At 33.7% G+C, this 21,211-nt stretch overlaps 1 protein-coding gene across 1 annotated transcript in view; it reads left to right on the forward strand.

Moving 5' to 3' along the window:
- Positions 1-21,211, forward strand: part of LOC148956437 (uncharacterized) — a 570,204-nt gene that overhangs the window by 380,749 nt on the left and 168,244 nt on the right. The window lies entirely within an intron of this gene.

The raw sequence follows: 21,211 nt of genomic DNA on the forward strand, positions 1-21,211 counted from the left end.
AAAACTCTAAAAAAAACTAGAACTTCAAAAAAAAACTCTAAACTAAGACACTAATCTAAAAACTCTAAACTCTTAACTAAAACTAAACTAAACTAGAACTCTAACAAAAACTCTAAGATAAGACTCTAAGTTAAAAATCTAAAATAAAAGCTAAAACAACAATTAACTGCAACTCTAAGCCAAATCGACAACGTGTAAATTTAAGCACATAGCTGAAATTAATCTAAACTAGAAGTCTAACAAAACTCTAAATTAATGCTCTAAGCTAAAAATTTGATCTCTCAGCTATTGTTAAACTAAACTAGAACTCTAACAAAAACTATAAGCTAAAAATATAATATAAAACTCTAAACTATTAACTATAACAAAACTACACGAAACTTCAACCCTAACTAAAACTCTAATCTAAGACTTTAAGTTAAAACTCAAAACTCTTAACTAAAACTAAACTAAACTAGAACTCTAAATAAAACTCTAAGCTAAGACTTTAAGGTAAAACTCTAAACTCTTAACTATAACTAAACTAAGCTAGAACTCTAACTAAAACTCTAAGCTAAGACTCTAAGCTAAAACTCTAAACTCTTAACTATTACTAAACTAAACTTCAACTATAACAAAAACTCTAAGCTAAGACTCTAAGTTAAAACAATAAACTCTTAACTAAAAGTAAACTAAACTAGAACTCTAACTGAAACTCAAATGTAAAACATCAAACTCTTAACTGAAATTAAACTAAACTAGAACTCTAACAAAAACTATAAGCTAAGACTCTAAGGTAAAACTCTAAACTCTTAACTAAAACTAAACTAAAGTAGAACTCTAAAAAAAACTCTAAGCTAAGACTCAGCTAAAACTCGAAACTCTTAACTAAAACTTAACCTAATTATAACTTTAAGTAAAACTTGTCTATGACTCAAAGCTAAAACTCTAAAATCTTAGCTGTAACAAAACTAAACTTTAACTCTAACTAAAACTCTAAGCTAAGACCCTTGTAAAATTAAATGCTCTAAAATGCAACTACACGTCAATGGAAATCTAAAAGAAACTAAGCAATGCATATATGAAAAAAACTCTAAACTCTTAACTAAAACTAAACTGAACAAGTGATCTAATTAATTCTCTAAGTTGAAACTAAAACTCCAAACTAAAACTAAACTAAACTAGAGCATCAACAAAAACAGTAAGATGAGTCTCTATGCTAAAAACTCTTAAGTATAAACTAAAACTAAACTAAACTAGAACTCTAATATAAGACTATAAGCTAAAACTCTAAACTCTTAAGTAAAACTAAACTTTAACAAAAACTATAAGCTAAGACTCTAAGCTAAAACTCTTAACTCTTAACTATAACTAAAATAAACTTCAATTTTAACTATAACTCTAAATTAAGACTCTATGTTAAAACTCTAAACTCTTAACTAAAACTAAACTAAACTAGAACTCTAACAAAAACTCTAAGCTAAAACTCTAAACTCTTAACTAAAACTAAACTAGACTAGAACTCTAATTAAAACTCTAAGTCTAAGCTAAAACTCTAAACTAAACTATAACTACAAAAAAAAAATATAAACTAAGACAATAATCTAAAAACTCTAAACTCTTAACTAAAAATAAACTAAACTAGAACTCTAACAAAAACTCTAAGATAAGACTCTAATCTAAAACTCTAAAATTTTAACTAAAACTAAACTAAACTAAAACTCTAAGCTAATTCGCTAAGTTAAAACACCAAACTCTTAACTATAAATAAACTAAACTAGAACTCTAACAAAAACTCTAAGCTAAGACTATAAGATAAAACTATAAACTCTTAACTATTATTAAAATAAACTATAACTCTAACACAAACTATAAGCTAAGACTCTAAGCTAAAACTCTAAACTATTAACTATAACAAAACTAAACGAAACTTCAACCCTAACTAAACTACCCTAACTAACCCTAAGCTAAAACTCTAAACTAAACTATAACTTCAACAAAAAACTCTAAACTAAGACACTAATCTAAAAACTCTAAACTCTTAACTAAAACTAAACTAAACTAGAACTCTAACAAAAACTCTAAGATAAGACTCTAATCTAAAACTCTAAACTCTTAAATAAAACTAAACTAAACTAAAACTCTAAGCTAAGTCTCTAAGGTAAAACTCCAAACTTTTAACTATATCTAAACTAAACTAGAACTCTAACAAAAACTCTAAGCTAAGACTCTAAGCTAAAACTCTAAGCTCTTAACTAAAACTAAACTAAACTAGAGCTTCAACAAAAAAAACTCTAAGCTAAGACCCTAAGCTAAAAACTCTAAACTCTTAACTAAAACTAAACTAAACTAAAACTCTAAGCTAAGTCGCTAAGCTAAAACTCTAAACTCTTAAGTATTACTAAACTAAACTTCAACTCTAACAAAAACTCTAAGCTAAGACTCTAAGCTAAAACTCTAAACTATTAGCTAAAACTAAAATAGAACTTCAACAAAAAAACTCTAGGCTAAGACTCTAAGCTAAAAACTCTAAACTCTTAACTAAAACTAAACTAAACTAAAACTATAAGCTAAGTCTCTAAGGTAAAACTCCAAACTCTTAACTATATCTAAACTTAACTAGAACTCTAACAAAAACTCTAAGCTAAGACTCTAAGCTAAAACTCTAAACTCCTAACTATTACTAAACTTCAACTCTAACAAAAACTCTAAGCTAAGACTCTAGACTCTAAGCTAAAATTCTAAACTCTTAAAGTACCAAGGACACCTAAAATGAAAACTAATTCATTAAATTGGTCAAGTGCAAACTTACACATCCATATACGTCTTAAATTAGTGTGAAAAACCGATAATTCATTTTTTAAGGAGAAAGATAACCTGTTCACATAATTTATCCAATACGAAAGTTCGTGGTCAATTTCAAAAATAAAGAACAAGTGCTGTTAAACATCCTTAAACGACCTAAAAATAAATAAATCAGCATATAGCCCTAGAAAGTGTTGTTTTCTTGTATGTTCTGTTAAAACAGAAATCGGAACCTAGTTCAGCAAAGCTCTTTTCTTTGAAAAATACTTTTAAGGAATGCTTCTTGAAAAGAGCTTGGCTAGATTAGGCGTAGTCTTGATGTTACTAGGATTTTTGGCATTCCAGGATCTTTTAACCATGAAGCAGTGTAAAGGTAAACATTAATGATTCTAAAAGAAAGTATCAATATATAGGCTATCCCTATTGGTAGTTTTGTAGACCTAATGACTTCCACTGATAGCCTACCTTATGTAGGCTAAGGTAAGACACCTAGTAGGCTGTGTGATTTGCTTGAATATTTTGATATAAATCTACCTCATAGTTACTATATAATAGTAGCATATACCTTTTATGTTTTTTTTATATTAGAAATAAAAATTACTCGGGTGAGCACTGTTTGACTAGGCATATAAAAGTGATTGGTTTTTTATACTCTAAGCAACAAATATTGTCATTTACTCTTATATACATAGCACTATAAAATCAAAACAATAGGCAATAATATGTTTCCTTAAAACATGGAGAATGATATAAAGTCTTCTGTATGACTTTTTAAACATCAAATTATTATAGAGAAACATGAATAAAGTTATACTTAATGCCTTTTGGTTTTCTTATTGAATATATAATTCACTAAAATGTCATACCAAAGAAATTACATTACCCCACTGATACATAGAGAAAACAACTAAGTCATACAGATGGCCTTTCATAGTTCCAATTGCAGTTCAGGCAACTTGGTGGTCACATATCAATCCTAAAACTTAGTCAACCTACCTGAGAATTCATGTGGCCAGGTAAATTAGGCTTAGGATGCTTCTTCATCAGTAAGTTCCATAGACAGTGTCTGCTGTGAGTTAGCCCAAAAATCTTAGTCATCTCTATTGTAATTCAAGTAGACTTTCCAAGTAGGCCTGTCCGCCTAGAGTCTAAGGTATTTTGACCAAGTTTTAGGATTAACTTGACCACTAAGTCACCTGGACTTGCAGTCCGCAGTCAGAAAACCCTATCTATAAGCCAAGACAGTTACACTAAAACAGAATTAATTGAAAATTGGTTGACTGAAAAGTTGCATGGCCTTGTGTGCAAACAAGTGGCATATGGTCTACCTGCCTAAAGTCTTATACAGGCAACCCAGTTTATAAGCTCAGACAGTTACACTATCATAAAATTCATTCAAAGTTGGTTGACCCAACAAGTTGCCTGTATTTGTAGTCCGCAGTCAGAAAACCCTATCTATAAGCCAAGACAGTTACACTAAAACAGAATTAATTGAAAATTGTTTGACTGAAAAGTTGCATGGCCTTGTGTGCAAACAAGTGGCATACGGTCTACCTGCCTAAAGTCTAATACAGGCAGCCCAGTTTATAAGCCCAGACAGTTACACTATCAAAAAATTCATTCAAAATTGGTTGATCCAACAAGTTGCCTGGATTTGCATGTGAACAAGTGACATAAGGTTTGCCTGCCTATAGTCTCAGGCAATGGCAGCTGAGTTTTAGGACTAACATATGAACATCAAATTGCCTGGATTCACATGCAAACCAGTAACAATAATAATAATCAATTGAATTTCAGAACATATATCCTATAGGCCTTCAAAAAATTATGGGTATTTATTACTGAAAAGGATGTTACACTGTTATACTAAAGCAATGCAGGAAAAAAGGTACTGTTCTAATATCTGGGGAACATGCAAGAAGTTAAGTTTGGTTAATGCTAGTGAAATATAACAAAATAGGATAAAAATATAATAGTTTACAAACAAATTTGGCTTTATATTTGCACATTAGGAGGGTGGGGATACAGCATAGTATATAATAAATACATAACTTAAACTAACCTCGGTACCTTTTTTACTCCTAAACCCCAAAAAACTAAAGCTTGAATATAATTCCTGGAGTGAGAAACCCCTTGTTTATAGAGCATAAGATAGGAAATTACTGGGTAGTGTTATCTGTTCGGAGATATTATGTAATCAATTGACATAATCCAGAAAACATCCATCAAAGTGAGAAAGTTCCTGTTTTTTCATTCTCACTGACAAAAACCATAAAACAGACATAAATTGCTGTTGACATCCATCAAAGTGAGAAAAATCCTGTTTTTCCATTCTCACTGACAAAAACCATAAAACAGACATAAATTGCTGATTACATCCATAAATGAGAGAAAATTTCTGTTTTTCCATTCTCACTGACAAAACCATAAAACAGACATAAATTGCTGTTGACATCCATTAAAGTGAGAAAGTTCATGTTTTTTCATTTTCATTGACAAACACCATAAAACAGACATGAATTGCTGTTGATATCCATGAAAAACATCAAATAAATTGACCAACACACATAACCGTCCAAGAAAACATTCATCAAAGTGAGAAAGTTCCTGTTTTTTCCATTCTCACTGACAAAAACCATAAAACAGACATAAATTGATGCTGACATCCATGAAAAACATCAAATGAATTGACCAACACACATAACCATCCAAGTAAACATCCATAAATGTGACAAAGTTCCTGTTTTTTCATTCTCACTGACAACAGACATAAATTATGTAAAAAAAGTTGCAGGTGGCAGCAGGGGTGAGGGTTGGGAGTAGCACCCCCCTCTCTACTAATACTACTATAGAGGTTTCAAGCTCCTATCTATAAAAATGTGGGATTTTTACTTTATGCCAGAAGAAAGACTATGGACGCGTGTTTATTTGTTTTTCCCATGGGTGATCGTATCGAACTAGTGGTTCTAGACGATCAGGAGAGGGGTAATTCGAATAGAACTTAAAAGTGCTAGTGCCTTTGTAAGTTACCAAAATGATTGGATGGAGTGCTATTAGCCCCTCCCATGCATCTCCCCCTAAGACATCCGATCAAAATTTTAAGATAGCTATTTGGCTCAACATAGTTGAAAGGTCAAATAACTATGCCTATGAGGATGACATCCCCCCCACAGCCCCGGGGGAGAGTAGGGCTGTAATTTTTGCATTTCGCCCTTTGTTTACATATACTCTTTGCTACTGGGAAATATACGGAAATCTTTCAAGGGAGAAGGAATTTTCTGCAAGAAGAATTTTTAGTGGGATCGGAAATTTTCTTGGGGATAATTTTCAATGGGAAGGGAGGGGGATTTTCTGGCATGATTTGAAAAAAGTTTTAAATTAAATGAAAACGATCTTTTCAGCTGAAAGTAAGGAGCAACATTAAAACTAAAAACAGACATAAATTACTCAGTAAATAAGGGGGGTTGCCCCCTTCCTCAACCCTCGCTCTTTACGCTATAGTTTGACTCTTTGTCCAAATTCTTTAAGAATGCCTCCTGAAACCCAAGGGTTGCTAAATTTAAATGGGGAGTATTTTAAAGGACTTTAAAATTTTAGCGTAAGGATCTAGGGTTGAGGAAAGGGTGGCCCCCTCCTTAAGAATAATTTCGCTTTGTTTTAAGTTTTAATGTTGCTCCTTACCTTCAATTAGTTTTTTTTTATTTAATTGTAATTAGGGGGGAAATTAAGGTTAAAAAAGAAATTTCTTGAAGAAAAACAATGTCCGCAATTTTTTTTAAAGATCTAGATTCGGTTAAAATACTTGAAAGGATTTCGAATAGTCAAAAACTGAGAAGAAAAAACTTCGTCAGCTGCTGAAAAGGATTTAGAGCAACTTAACACCAAACGGGATTGAAGAAAATGGGAGAAAAAAAATACCGGAAGAAAGAAATGGTGTCGGTAAGGGCGCTTTTCTGCGCAATCTGAATGTTGAAATTGCTTTTAGAGACTCCCTGTGCCATACCAAAAGATAGGTGAATCTTATAAGTGCAACTGAAGGATGAAGGATGCTCAACGTCCTAGGAACACTTACTACATGTATTCACTCCAGTAGAAGATTTTCATCCGATGTCAAAACCTGTTGATGGCAACTGTACTCTAGGAGGATATTGGATACATAGGAATGCACCAGGGACGTCCGTGGGGGAGCAGGGTGCTCACTCCCCACCCACATAAACTCTAAATTTTCTCGAATTTCTGGGTACTTTTTATTCAAATTATCAGTAATCTTTTTATTTGCCCTCCCCCCCCCCGGTAACAAGAAGAAATAAAGTCATGATGATAAGCCACAAATTAAAGCGAAAAAAATACAATAAAAAGTGAACCGAAATTAAAAGGAATAATTACATCAGACTTAAAAATAACATATATTGCAGATAAGAATAACAGGTTATAATCATAGGTTAACAGATATCACAAACATTATTAACAAATATAAAGATGACAGGTTATATGTAAAACGAACAAGAACTTTGACAAATAGAGTGGGGTGCTGCTTGCTTAAACTGTCTAAGGCTAAAGTGTTATGTTTCGCAAAAGGCAAAGACATAGTGTCTTTCGATTTCCCTCACTATTTTGCCGTGAAGCAATTCCAAATCTCCAACGGCTTCATAGCGAAACATTTTCAGGCAGATTACAGACCGAAATTTGTTATCCTATTCCACTCATATGCTCCAAATGTGAAATCCTTTAGGACCTTCAAGACCCCTGGAAGTTTCAGCTCGATCCCCCAAGTTCTTCCCGAGATATTGCACATCCATTATTTTGAAAACCTAGGGAAATGTCTGTCGTACCATTTAGGAAAATCTGAGACAATATTTTAGGCTTTCTCCTTCCTTCCTTATAAGTAATATACTTAGTCCTTTGATTCTTCCCAAACACCCCCGTGAGAGTTTCGACTAAATCTATCAAGCGGCTCCTAAGGTATTGCAGATACCGTATGTTGAAAACTTGGGTGCATATAACTTTTTTTTGTACTCAGCCGTTTCAGAAGCGTGCCCTTGAGGAGCTCTGCGAAACCTTTGCTCTAGAGAATAGTCCCTAAAATTTGCATGCCGATCAGACGGCCAATAGCAAACATCCCCGGCCTTTTTCCTATAACCTATCTTCCTATAGCCATGGAGGCATACTTATTTTACCTTTCAACTATTTTAAACAAGGCAGCTGCTACTAAATTTTGTCCGATGCCATGGGGGCTATGGAGATCCCTTGTAGCAAAAAAAAAAATGCCAAAATGTTGCAAATGAACCGGCTGAGAAAATAAATAAAGAGAAGATACTTCTTCTTTACTAGATCAAACTCTAAGATCAAACTCTTAGATCAACTGATCTAAGATCTAGATCAAACTAGATCAAACTTTACTAGACTCGGAAAGGACGAATGCACCAAAACTAGCTTTATAAGCAGAAATCATTTATCAAACAGTTCATGATAACGAACTGTAAGGAAGGAGCGACTCGGGTCAATAGTAACCGAAACTAAAAAACGGAATTTTGATGTCAATAGATATAGCAAAAAACTGGTTTTTTAAGCTGATTCCAAACATACAAGATTCATCAAGGTTAGTGTTACCCATCAAAAGCTACAAACCTGAGACAATTTACCTGATTTTTGAAAAAAGGGGAAAACACTCCCAAAAAACAAGGAATCCTACTGGGAATCACACCATCAGATTAAGCGTATCAGAGAACCCTGATGTAGAGGTTTCAAGCTCCCATCTGGAAAAATGTGTAGCTCACTGCGGCATTCACGTCATTCTTTAGATCCGTTTTCAAAATTGGGGGGCTGTAAACTTTCTGTTTAAGGTTTTACACCATGATAAATCAATTGGGTCTATTAAAATTTGTATCCCCCAGCCTCTTTTACTCTCTCTGCAAAAAAAAATCGATGCACAATTGCAGAAGACACCACTTCGCTATGATTTGTCATGATGGGGAACTCAAAACCTCCTGTTTAGGGTTCTAAACTATAAAAAATTGATTGACAATCTTAAAGTGTCGATTCTCGTGCATTTATATGTTTTTTTGGGCAAGAATTGAAATGGTAGAAAACACCATTTTTTCTGTGGCGTGATCTCTGTTATGACTTAAAAGTGCACTAGATATGGCAATTTCATTTCAAATGAACCCTCTCCTAACATTCTACGACCACTGAATCGATGAGATTATCTTTGAGGGATAAAAGAAGGTGAAAGAGACATTTAGTACTTTCCATGCAAAACAGGAATTTTTCCTTCTTATTCCAGGGAAGGGGGTGCTGTAATTCCTCAGTAGTGTGCTAGTATGCAATATCACGCCTACATGACCTGGAGCATGAATATACAGTGCAGTTTCACGGGTACATGGCTTACCACGGGCAGTCACCTATTACTACGGATGGTACATGCCTTACCAGACTGGTTTCTGAGGCAACACCTATTTCCGGGCCAATCAGAGATGTTTCTACTAACGGTACTCCATAAGACAATAACAGATACGAAACTAACATCCGTAATTTTTACTATAAAATAATGTTTCCACTAGCGATACAGGCAAGTCAGACATCTATATGAGTCAAAACCTGTCAGAGATTGATAACCTCTAGCTTAAAGGCATCTCATGGGGTTTTGTTAAGAATGCTTCATGGGTAATTACAGAACGATGGTATGATAGAGTCATAATTGTTTCAACTTGAAAGTTATAGTATTTTACGTAATAACTAACTAAACTAGCGAAAAAGGTATTCCATTGATCAAGAATGCATCATGGGTAATTACAGAATGATGGTATGATAGAGTCATAATTGTTTCAAATTGAAAGTTATATCATTTTGCGTAAAAGCTAACTCAATTCGCGAAACAGGTATGGTGTAGTCATAATTGTTTCAACTTAAAAGTTGTACCATTTTGCGTAAAAGCTAACTCAATTTGCGAAAAAAGGTATAGCATTTGCATAACTGCAATGAATGATCTTAATTGATGATTGAATAATTGGGGTAAAACAGAGCTCAACAACAATTTTAAATGGATTGTATGAAGGTTTTAAAAAAAGGGTTAAACTGCATACCAGTCAAGGTAAGCCCGAAGGGGTTGCTTATTCAGAATAACATCGTTGGCATCCATCTATGGAAATAGTTAACGATGACAAGGTGATCATGGGACTTGACCTAGCTTTACTTCTTGGTTGTGTTCTGTATAATACACAAATACCAGTTGAGCAGTGTTGCCAATATAAAATATGGTTTAACATTGGGGCATGGTGAAAGTTGAAAGTAATAGACTCATAGGCCCCAAGAGGACCTTATGCATTGACCTAGCTTTACTTCTCGGGTATATTCTGTATAATACACAAGTACCATTTGAGTAGTGTTGCCAATATAAAATATGGTTCAACATTGGGGCATCCTGAAAGTTGAAAATAATAGAGTCATAGGCTTCAAGAGGACCTTATGCAGTGGCCTAGCTATACTTCTCAGGTTTGTTCTGTACAATACACAAGTACCATTTGAGTAGTCTTGTCAATAAAAGATATACTCTAACAATTTAGTATACTAAAAAATTCATACAAATAGAGACTTAAATGTTAAGGAAACAATTTTAATAAAGAAACTCAGAAAAATCCTGAGAAATCCTTAGAAATCAAATAGTGTGATGATTATAAGTTATAAGACCCTAACCATCAAGGACCTCAACCTCCAAAGGTCCCCTACCTTCAACCTCCAAGGGATCCCTCCCTCCAAATTTTTTGGGGCCCCCATCCCTCCATTTTTTTATGCTTTTTTTGAAGTTTTTTTTAAAGTTTTTTTTTAACTTTTTTTAATTATTTTTTGAACATGTTACTTTTTTCAACTTTTTTTTACATGTATTCGAATGAGATAAAACACTTAACACATAATAAATTCACATTTAATATTTTACAAATTCAAAATAAGAATGATAGATATTTTAGTTATGACTTTTACTATTCGAAAAATAATGTTTGCAGTAGCACTTTTTTTTGGACTGAATTTTTTTTTTGACAAATATTTTTTTGGACGTAATTATTCATCTTTTTTTTACATATCTTAAAATAACATGGAATATGCTTGCGGCTCTACCAATCGTACTCCATGCTTGCTCATAGACACGATGCGGCTTTCCCATTGGCACTCTATAGCAGGTTATCGACACTACCTAGTTTATTGCATATATTAAATCAGTATTTTTTGCGCAGTGGAAGGATAAACACATAATTCATTTCTTTAAGAGAGTGAAGATGAAGCATATTAAGAAAGTGTGTTAACATGATAGTGGTATTCTAGCATTGAATGCTGACATGGAGAAGTATTTGAACTATGAAACAAGTACAAGTGGAGATCTTTTGGAAATGTATGCTTGCATTGTCATGACAGTAAGGAATTAAATTTCTTTGAAGTACCAAAACAATTCAGCTCTTATGATAGTGGATATGCAAGATTGAGATCGCCGATGATGATTGCACTCAAAGAGAATGCCAGCATAAAAAAAATCGCCGATGATAGAGGACAACTCCTTGCTACTGCTGCTGGTAAAACATTACCTACTGATACATCGTAGCGTCAGCTTTTGGGTATTAGCATTCAACGGAAGGTCAAAAGAAAGCAGGCGTACTCTTCTGTTAATATCATAAATCATATCTTATCTACGTGCCGGAACTGTTACCTGTATAAAAATAATGTTGTATTAGACAATGAAATTGCCGGAAAAATAAAAAGGGCATTGGTAGAAAATATCACTTGGGAATACAAAAATAAATCAACGAAAAAAAGAGTGCAAGCAAACGTTACTACCATTGATCATATAGACAATGAACTTAATAACAGCAAATATGAAATGCATATTGAGTCTGTCGGTGACACACCAGTAAAAATTGTGTATGACTCAAAATGGGATAATGATTATCTACTGATTACGAACTAAGAGAAGACAATAGCTACAAAATCAAGAGAGAACATAGTGAACCGTTTTATGGAACAGATTCGAAATGTTCAACGTTATTCATTGATATTAATAATGTATAATAATTTATTTTTGTATTAATACCCCACATAACATTATTTCATTAAAAATATATTGTGTATTACATTGCTATATGTTTATTATTTTTAGAGTATGCTACCATATCAAACGTTTAGAATGTCTATTGAAACATCTGGAATATAAAAAAAGGAATTTGTATACATCATATGTCGGATAGATAAGTTAAAATGGGGAAAATCTAAGTATCAGAATGAATAAATTCCTTATCAACACGTTTTGTCGGATAGGCAGGATAAAATTGATAAAATCTGGGTATTAGAGCGAATAAATCCATTATCAACATCATCATTTGTCAGATACGCTTGATAAAATTGAGAAAATCCAACTATCAGAGTGAATAAATTCGTTATCAATGTCTTTTGACAGATACATTTAATAACATTGACAAAATCTAAGTATCAGAGTGAATAAATTCCTTAATAACATCTATTGTCAGGTACATGGGGTAACATTGAGAAAATCTAAGTATCAGAGTGAATAAATTTTCTATCAGCATCTTTATCGGTAAATCGGAAAAAATTGACAAAATATAAGTATCAGATTGAATAAGTTCTTTATCAACATCTTTTGCCAGATACATCGGATAACATTGTCAAAATCTAACTAACAGAGTGAATAAATTCTGTATCAATACCCTTTGACAGATACTTTTGGGCGGTGATACAATCTAACAGTGAGAGTGATCAAATTCGTTATTAACCTTCATTATCGGTGAAATTTCTTAAATACATCTGAAAAAATTTACAAAATCAGTGTATTAGAGTAAATAAATTCTTTGTTAGTATGTATTAATGGAAATTCACGATAGAATTGCCAAACTATAAGCACAGAGCGAATAAATTCTTCATCATCATCATATTCCGGATACATAGATTTTCCGGATAAAATTGATAAAATCTAAGTATCAGATTGAATAAATTTTTTATCAGCATATTATGTCGGATAACATTGTCAGAATCTAAGTATCAGAGTGAATAAATTCTTTATCAACTTCTTTTGTTCGATACATCGGATAAAATTCACAAAATCTAAGTATCAGAGCGAATAAATCCATTATCATCATCATTTGTCAGATACGCTTGATAAAATTGAGAAAATTCAACTATCAGAGTAAATAAATTCGTTATCAATGTCTTTTGACAAATACGTTTAATAACAGTGACAAAATATAAGTATCAGAATGAATAAATTCTTTAATAATTTTTTTTAGACATCAGTTGTCGAATACTTCCGATAACATTGACAAAATCTATGTATTAGAAAGAATAAATTCTTTATCAACATCTTTTGTCGGATACGTCGGATAAAATTGACAAAATCTAAGTATCAGAGTGAACAAGATCTTTATCAACATCCTATGCTGGATACGTCGGATAACATTGTCAAACCTAAGTATCAGAGTGATTAAATTGAATATTAACATCCATTGTCGGATATATAGGATAACATTGACAAACTAAGTGTCAGAGTGAATAAATTCATTATCAACATCCTTTTCTGGATACGTCGGATAATATTATCAAAATCTAAGTATCAGAGTGATTAAATTCTATATCAACATCCTTTGTTGGATACATAGGATAACATTGACATAACATAAGTGTCAGAGTGAATACATTTTTTTTATCAACGTCCTATGTCAGATACATCGGATAAAATTGTCAAAATCTAAATATCAGAGTGAATAAATTCTTTATCATCGTCCTTTGTCAGATATATCTGATAAAATTGAGAAAATCTATGTATCAGAATGAATAAATTCTTATCAACACCTTTTCTCGGATAGGTCAGTTAAAATTATCAAAACCTAAGTGTCAGTTAAAATGATTAAATTCTGTATGAACATCTATTGTCAGATACATGGGATAATATTGGCAAAATCTAAGTATCAGAGTGAATAAATTTTTTCTATCGGCATCTTTATCGGATACAAAGGATAAAATTGAGAAAATATATTCATCAGAATAAATAAATTCTGTATCAATATGATTTGACAGATACGTTTGATAGTATTATTGTGAATAAATTCTATATCCTCGTCTTTTGTCAGATATGATTGATAAAATTGAGAAAATCTAGGCATCAGAGTGAAAGAGTCTGTATCAATATCTTTTGGGGGAAAGGGTTGATAGCGTTGGCCAAATATATGTACAAGACCGAATTATCTCCACACTAAAGTACTCTACTAAATAAACTGGAGATAACTCATAAAACCTAAGCATCACCATTAATTGATTCTTTTTCATCATTCTTTGTCAGATATTCCTGATAAAATTGAGAAAATCTAAGTATCAGAGTGAATACATTCTTTATCAGTGTCTTTTGATAGATACTTTTGATAGCACTGACAAAATTTAAGCATCAGAGTGAACAAATTCTTTATTACCATTCTTTATCGATATCATTTTTCGGATACGTCGGATAATATTGGCAAAATGTATGTATTAGAATGAATAAACTTTTTATCATCATCCGTTGTCGGAAATGCCATTATGAAAAAATTGTACGTAAGTAACAAACTCTTTCTTGAATTCACCTCTTGGATACACAATACAGAAATTTCACTCAAGAAATTATGAAAAAATTGTAATTTCCACGCTTCATTTAATACTCTCGCCCTTGTATCATTGCTGCTACCTGCTCCACTATCAAGCTCTAATAGTGTGAACATACCACTCATTTCCTTTGCTAATATCGTCTCAAATAATAATAAACTGCTCTTTCTCTGAATTCAAGTCTCTTACTAATATGAACCATAATGAAAATCAACCATTATTTTTGGATCCGATTAGTATACTAATCAAGTTACCGTATATGCAGCACTACTCTTAGAAACATTTCTGATTGGCCAAGAAAATAGGTGTTGCCTCAGAAACAAGTCAGGTAAGGCCTTTACCGTCTGTATTAATAGATGCCTGCTCGTGGTAAGCCATGTACCCGTGAAACTGCACTGTATATTCATGCTCCAGGTCTTGTAGGCGTGATATTGCATACTAGCACACTACTTTCCTCTGCATAGGATTTTCGATCATGACAATACCAATGGGGCACTTTTCATCTCGTTCAAACGTGATTTTGGAGGGATTTCAGGCTCTTTTTCAGGCCGTTTAATTAGAACAATAATCTATTTCAAAAGTTCTAAAAAAAAGCTTTACCGTAAAGAGCGAGGCACTGAAGAGGGGCAACCCCACTCATATATGTAATAACTTCTGTTCGTTTAATTTTTTGATGTTGCTCCTTACTTTCAGTTGAAAGAACTTGTTTTGTTTTTTTATTTAATTTACAGAAAGGTTGGCAGTTGTCTATTCACTAATTGGTTTGAGATTGATAATTGATCTACCTTTAATTTTTTCTTTGATGTTTTCTAGGTTCAGAAGATTAATCTTCATTTAAGTGGTTACGCAGCAATTATAAATAATCAAACAGTTCATGGTAACGAACTGTAAGTAAGGAGCGACCCGGCTCAATAGTAACCGAAACTAAAAAAATGGAGTTTTAATACCAATAGATACATCAAAATTCAGATTTTAATGCTGATTTCAAATATATAAGTTTCACCAAGTTTAATCTTACCCGTCCAAATTAAAGGGCCTGAGAAAATGTGTCTTATTTTCGAAAAAAGGGTGAAACATCCCCTAAAAGTCATAGAACATGAATGAAAATCACACCATCAGATTCATCGTATCAGAAAACCCTGCTATAGAAGTCTCAAGCTCAAATCTGCAAAGATGTGGAATTTTGTATTTTTTGCCAGAAGAAAGGTCATGGGTGCGTGTTTATTTGTTTTTTTTTTTCCCTGGGGTGATCGTATCGATGCAGTAGTCCTATAATATCGTGAGAGGGCCCATTCGAACGGAAATTAAAAGTTCTATTGCCCTTTTTAAGTGACCAAAAAAATTGGAGGGCAACTTGGCCCCCTCCCACGCTCATTTTTCTCCCGAAGTCACCCAATCAAAATTGTGATATAGCCATTTTGTTCAGCATAGTCGAACATCTATAAATATGTCTTTGAGGATAACTTAATGGCCCACAGTTCCCGGCGGAAGGGCTGCAAATTATGAACTTTGCCCATTGTAAACATATGGGAATTTTTTACATAATGGGAAGTATACAGACAATTTCAGGGGGAATTGTTTTCTTGTGAGGGGGGTCAGAGGATGGGGTTACGGTGGAGGAACTATTCCATAGGGGATGTTTCCTTTGGGAAAGGGACATTTCTATGAAGGGGGTGCCAGATTTCCCAGCATTATTTAAAAAACGATCAGATATTAAATAAAAAAAACAAGTTTATTTCAACTGAAAGTAAGGAGCAACATTAAAACTTAAAACGAACAGGTATTATTACGTATATGAGGGGGGTCTCCCCCTAGTCAATACCTCACTCTTTACGCTAAAGTTTTTTAGCACTTTCATAATAGCTATCTATTCTAATCAACCGGCCTTTGTGATTCAGGGGTTTGTGATTCGAACAATTTTCGAAGTTTAGCGTAAAGAATGAGGTATTGAACTACCTAATATACGTAATAAAAACATACGAATATAGATTTTCGTTACATAAGTTAATTCGCAAATTGCGTCAGAACAACATTTCGAGAAAGCCATTTAGCCAAAAAAAAGTAAAATTAATATGTAAATTTCGTTGTAATTATTCATATACGGTGAGCCAAAATCAAAGATGCATTAAGTCAAAAGCTTTCATAAATTAAATAAAAAAAACAAGTTTTTTTTTTAACTGAAAGTAAGGAGCGACATTCAAACTTAAAGCGAACAGAAATTATTCCGTATATGAAAGGGGCGGTACCCTCCTCAACGCCTCGCTCTTTACGCTAATTGACTCTGTCTCACAACTTTATTTTTTAAAACAATAAAAAAGTTTAGCGTAAAGAACGAGGCGTTGAGAAGGGGACAACCCCTTTCATATACGGAATAATTTCCGTTCGTTTTAAGTTTTAATGTCGCTTCTTACTCTCAGTTTAAAAAAAAAAATTATTTAATAGTGTAATCCAAAAAATTATTTTGGATATTTCAAAATTAAAAATGTTATCCGGCAAGGATGTGCCGCTGCACCTGAGCTCTTTAACTGTGTAATAGACCACATCCTGAATAAAACACAGCAGGTGCAGCCGTTTGGCATAGGCTTTGCTGGAAGAGTTCTTTCAGACGTTGACTTTGCCGACGATGTGGCGCTAATATGCAAAACATTAGTGACCTCAAAACTACACTGGAACACTGGCCTCTGCCGCTGAGAAATTCGGTCTGAAAATAAATTGGTCGAAGACCAAGATAATGCCCGTTGAGAAAACGCCGTCCAACCCCCTGTCATCTGTGGAAATTTGTGGCCAGACTGTAGAGGTAGTCAAGCAGTTTGCCTACCTTGGTTCAATTGTCTGCTCAAACGGAAGCCTAGATGCCGAAATATCAGCAAGAGTGGCAAAAGTAAACACTGTCTTCGGTCGCCTTCTAAAAACAGTCTTCCATAAACCCCAGATCAGCCGTCTCACCAAAGCACGAATATACTCTGCTTCGGTTGCCAGCATTTTGCTCTATTCTGCCGAGACTTGGTCGCTGACTCAGACACAGACGCTGAAGGTAGATGCCATCCAGACGAAACACCTCCGAAAAATCAAACGCTCCCGACGGCCTGACAGGGTACAAAATTCAGAAATCCTCAGGTCCTTCAAACTCCCACCCCTGTCCGAGCAGCTTGAGTCTCACTCGCTGCGTCGGTATGGTCATCTGCTCCGTCTGCCTGCCCAAACACCCGCTCGGCTCATCTTCGATTTCAACCCAGCTGCAAACGACTGGAGGCGTCCTAGGGGAAGGCCATGCACCAGATGGGCGGACGTCATCCGTGATCGGCTCGCCTCCAGAAACATCAACCCGGCTGAAGCGACAACCCTCGCCCTGAACCGACCACTCTGGAGAAGACTGACGGCGCTGACGACTGGTTCCCTCTACGCTGGCGACGCTGCCGAGCAAGAGCTTTAAGTAGTAAGTAGAGAAACGACATTAGGTTACAAACCATTAGCGAAGGTTTATATGGCAAAAAAAAAATTATTTAATAGTGTAGAGAAACGACATTAGGTTACAAACCATTAGCGAAGGTTTATATGGCAATCCTTCGGTGGTAGACAGAGTTGAATTATTCTTGCCTTCTAATAATATACTTGTGAAAACAAATAATAAGCGTTGTGATTTGAGGCACAGTAGCATAATCTTAGTTGGCATATTCTGTATTTTTATAATAAAAATAAAATAAAGATTGTGTCGAGTTTTATGTTTTAGGACGAAGTTCAGTAAATTTAGAAAAAAAATTGATTTAAGCAGAAACTGCGCATTTTGAGACCATCTTTAAAGAATGTGTATGTGTTATGTTACATTTTTCTAAGGAAATACAACTGGACATGTCATTCTGAAGGGTCTTGGGGTTGGCAAATAAAACGCTTAACCGATGAAGCAACACATTCAAGTTTCCTGCAACACTTCCCATTGCCCAAGTATCGGCAATTTGGTTTCTCTTCGTTTTAGGTTTTATTTACTGAGTCAGAGTAATATCCGCTATGTTTAAGTTTCCTGATTATTCGTTCTAAATTCTGTTTATTTTAGGCTTCATTTATTCATTCATGGTATTTTCTGTTCGTTTAAGTTTATATTTATAATTTTAGTTTACTTCTGCTAGTTTTAGGTTTTAATATATCACTATTTATTTCTTTGAATAACTGCTTTAGAAATCATTTTTTTTACTTATTTAAGTAAAACAAGCCAATCATTTCCAACGAATCAAAATAGGCTTATTGCTTTTACTTGTTATCAAAACTTCCCATGGAGCTCTTAAAACATTAAAAAAGAATGTTTTTTTTTTCAAGGATTCGTCTTGCGACTCCGCCTTGCGAATCTTGATCCAGAGATTTAGTTAATGTATCATGAATGAAAATTTACTGAGGAAAACATAATGCCTTTCTGGTAAAAGATCACCTTTGTTTCACCCCCCCCCCTCAAGAAAAATTTCTGCGGTTTCTTTTTACTGGATATTGATAACTGTCAAGATTTATTAGGACAATTTATCAACAGAAATAAAAATATTCTGTGGTACTAACAAAACAATAATAATTCTTTTTATGAAGCGTTCGTAAATTTTCCTTTTTTCGTACCCAGGAACTGCTTGAAGATTGTAGAGTGGCCATTCACATGGGACTTAGTCATAGTTGTAGTCTCGAATACGACTACGACTTGGCAAAAACTTACCGTTAACACGGATCTCTGAGTCTCAGTCCCAGGCGTAATAATAGTTCAATTCGGATCAACTCACCTGCAACTAAGTCTAGGTTTCAACCAATTACATCGAAGCCACTGACGCTGCAAGATGAGACTCTTGCGCAAACCTAAAGAATGCTTCAATATTCTTCAAAATTCTGAAAAAAAGAGATAGATGTATCACCAATTACTTACTTCATTGAAATGTGACATAAATCGATACTACTAAAAACTAACGTGGTAAAAACTCCGGCTAGTCCGCTGAAAAACTCCAGGGATCATGTAGTTGATCTCAGTTTTATTCTACTACTGTTACCTAAGTAACTTGATTGTACAAGAATGATCAGTACACTTTAGATTAGAAAAAACAAGACTAAGTAAATTCCTAGAAGCACAGGAAAGCTATAATATATCATTTCCAATGATATATCTGTACTATCTTCTTAAGTGATAAATTATACAAATTGCCCAACCTACTATCTAGTGTACATTGTTATTCATACTAAGTACAGCATTAAGGATGTACCCACTTTCCGCATATGTTTGAACTTAAGACGACAATTTGTTAATTTTCGATAACTGAGATTCAGCTTCACCCATCTAGCTAATCACGTTTTTAAAATTCGTTCTGCATTTTTCTAAGATTGACGAATTGGTCAAATGTGAATGGAAAAAGCAAAATTTCTTTTTTAAGCAAGTTTAGATCTTTCTCAAAGAAATAGTCTAGCACTACAGTAGCCTTGGCTTACGGAATGGATAGATCTAAAATGAACAAATCCAAATCCAATGGTAAAAGTAGCTAGTCCTTTCGGTGCAAGTTACATCTGTTGACGTCTTGCAAAATTGCATGATCTGAGGGGATGTATAACTTGAGAAAAGCAATTGGCAGATCGTCTTATAAATACTCTCTGGTGAAATAAGTGCTTATAGCAATTGTACCCGTATTTCCGTTCTTCTTTAAATAAGGTCCTGGTAGTGAAACTCTATCAACTTCCATTAGTGAAACTAATTTTCGTAGGGACTGGGAAGCCTTTTTTTCTTCGCACTATCGTTTAAATTTTCAACTCGAATAAATTTGATAGCGAAAACCTTTTTATTCCTACATGCTTTAACAAGAATTAAATAAAAAAAACAAGTTTTTTTTAACTGAAAGTAAGAAATGATGTTAAAATTTAAAACGAACAGAAATTACTCCGTATATGAAAGGGACTGTCCCCTCCTCAACGCCTCGCTCTTTACGCTAAATTTTTTTATTGTTTAAAAAAAATAGAGCTTTGAGAAAGTCAAACTTTAGCGTAAAGAGCGATGCGTTGAGGAGGGGGCAGTTCCTTTCATATACAGAATAATTTCGGTTCGTTTTAAGTTTTAACGTCGTTCCTTACTTTTAGTTAAAAAAACTTGTTTTTTTATTTAATTTTTGAACGTTCTTGAATTAATACATGTTTTGATTTTGGCTCTGCGTACATGAATAATTACAACAAAATTTTCTAATTAATTTTACTTTTATTTGGTTAAATGGCTTTCTCGAAACTTCTTTAATTTTATTTACGAACGTTTTTATTAGTAATAAATATACGTAACTTGCGAATTAACTTACGTAACGAACTTCTATATTCATATATTTTTAATACGTATATTAGGGGGTTCACTCCATAGTCAATACCTTGCTCTTTAAGCTAAATTTCGAATTTTGTTCCAATTCTTTAAAAATGACCCTTAATCACAAAGGCCCTTAATTAGAATAAATAGCCCTTATTAAAGTACTAGAAAATATTTGGCTTAAAGAGCGATGTATTGACTAGGGAGTGAACCCAATTATAGACGTAATATTTTCTGTTCGTTTTAAGTTGTGATGTTGTTCCTTTACTTTCAGATGAAAAACTTTTTTTTAATCTAATTTCTGGTTTTTTTTTTAAAGAATGCTGGGAAATCCGGCGCCCCCTTTATAGCAATGTCCCTTCCCCCATGAAACTTCCTTCATGGAAAGATCCTTCTACATCTTTTTTGGTCACTTAAAAAGGGCACTAGAACTTTTAATTTCCGTTCCAATGAGCCCTCCCACGATATTCTAGAACCACTGGGTCGATACGATCACCCCTG

This window comes from Artemia sp. Qi Xiang Cuo, chromosome 1 (assembly GCF_049724085.1).
Source record: "Artemia sp. Qi Xiang Cuo chromosome 1, ASM4972408v1, whole genome shotgun sequence".
Classification (NCBI taxonomy): domain Eukaryota; kingdom Metazoa; phylum Arthropoda; class Branchiopoda; order Anostraca; family Artemiidae; genus Artemia; species Artemia sp. Qi Xiang Cuo.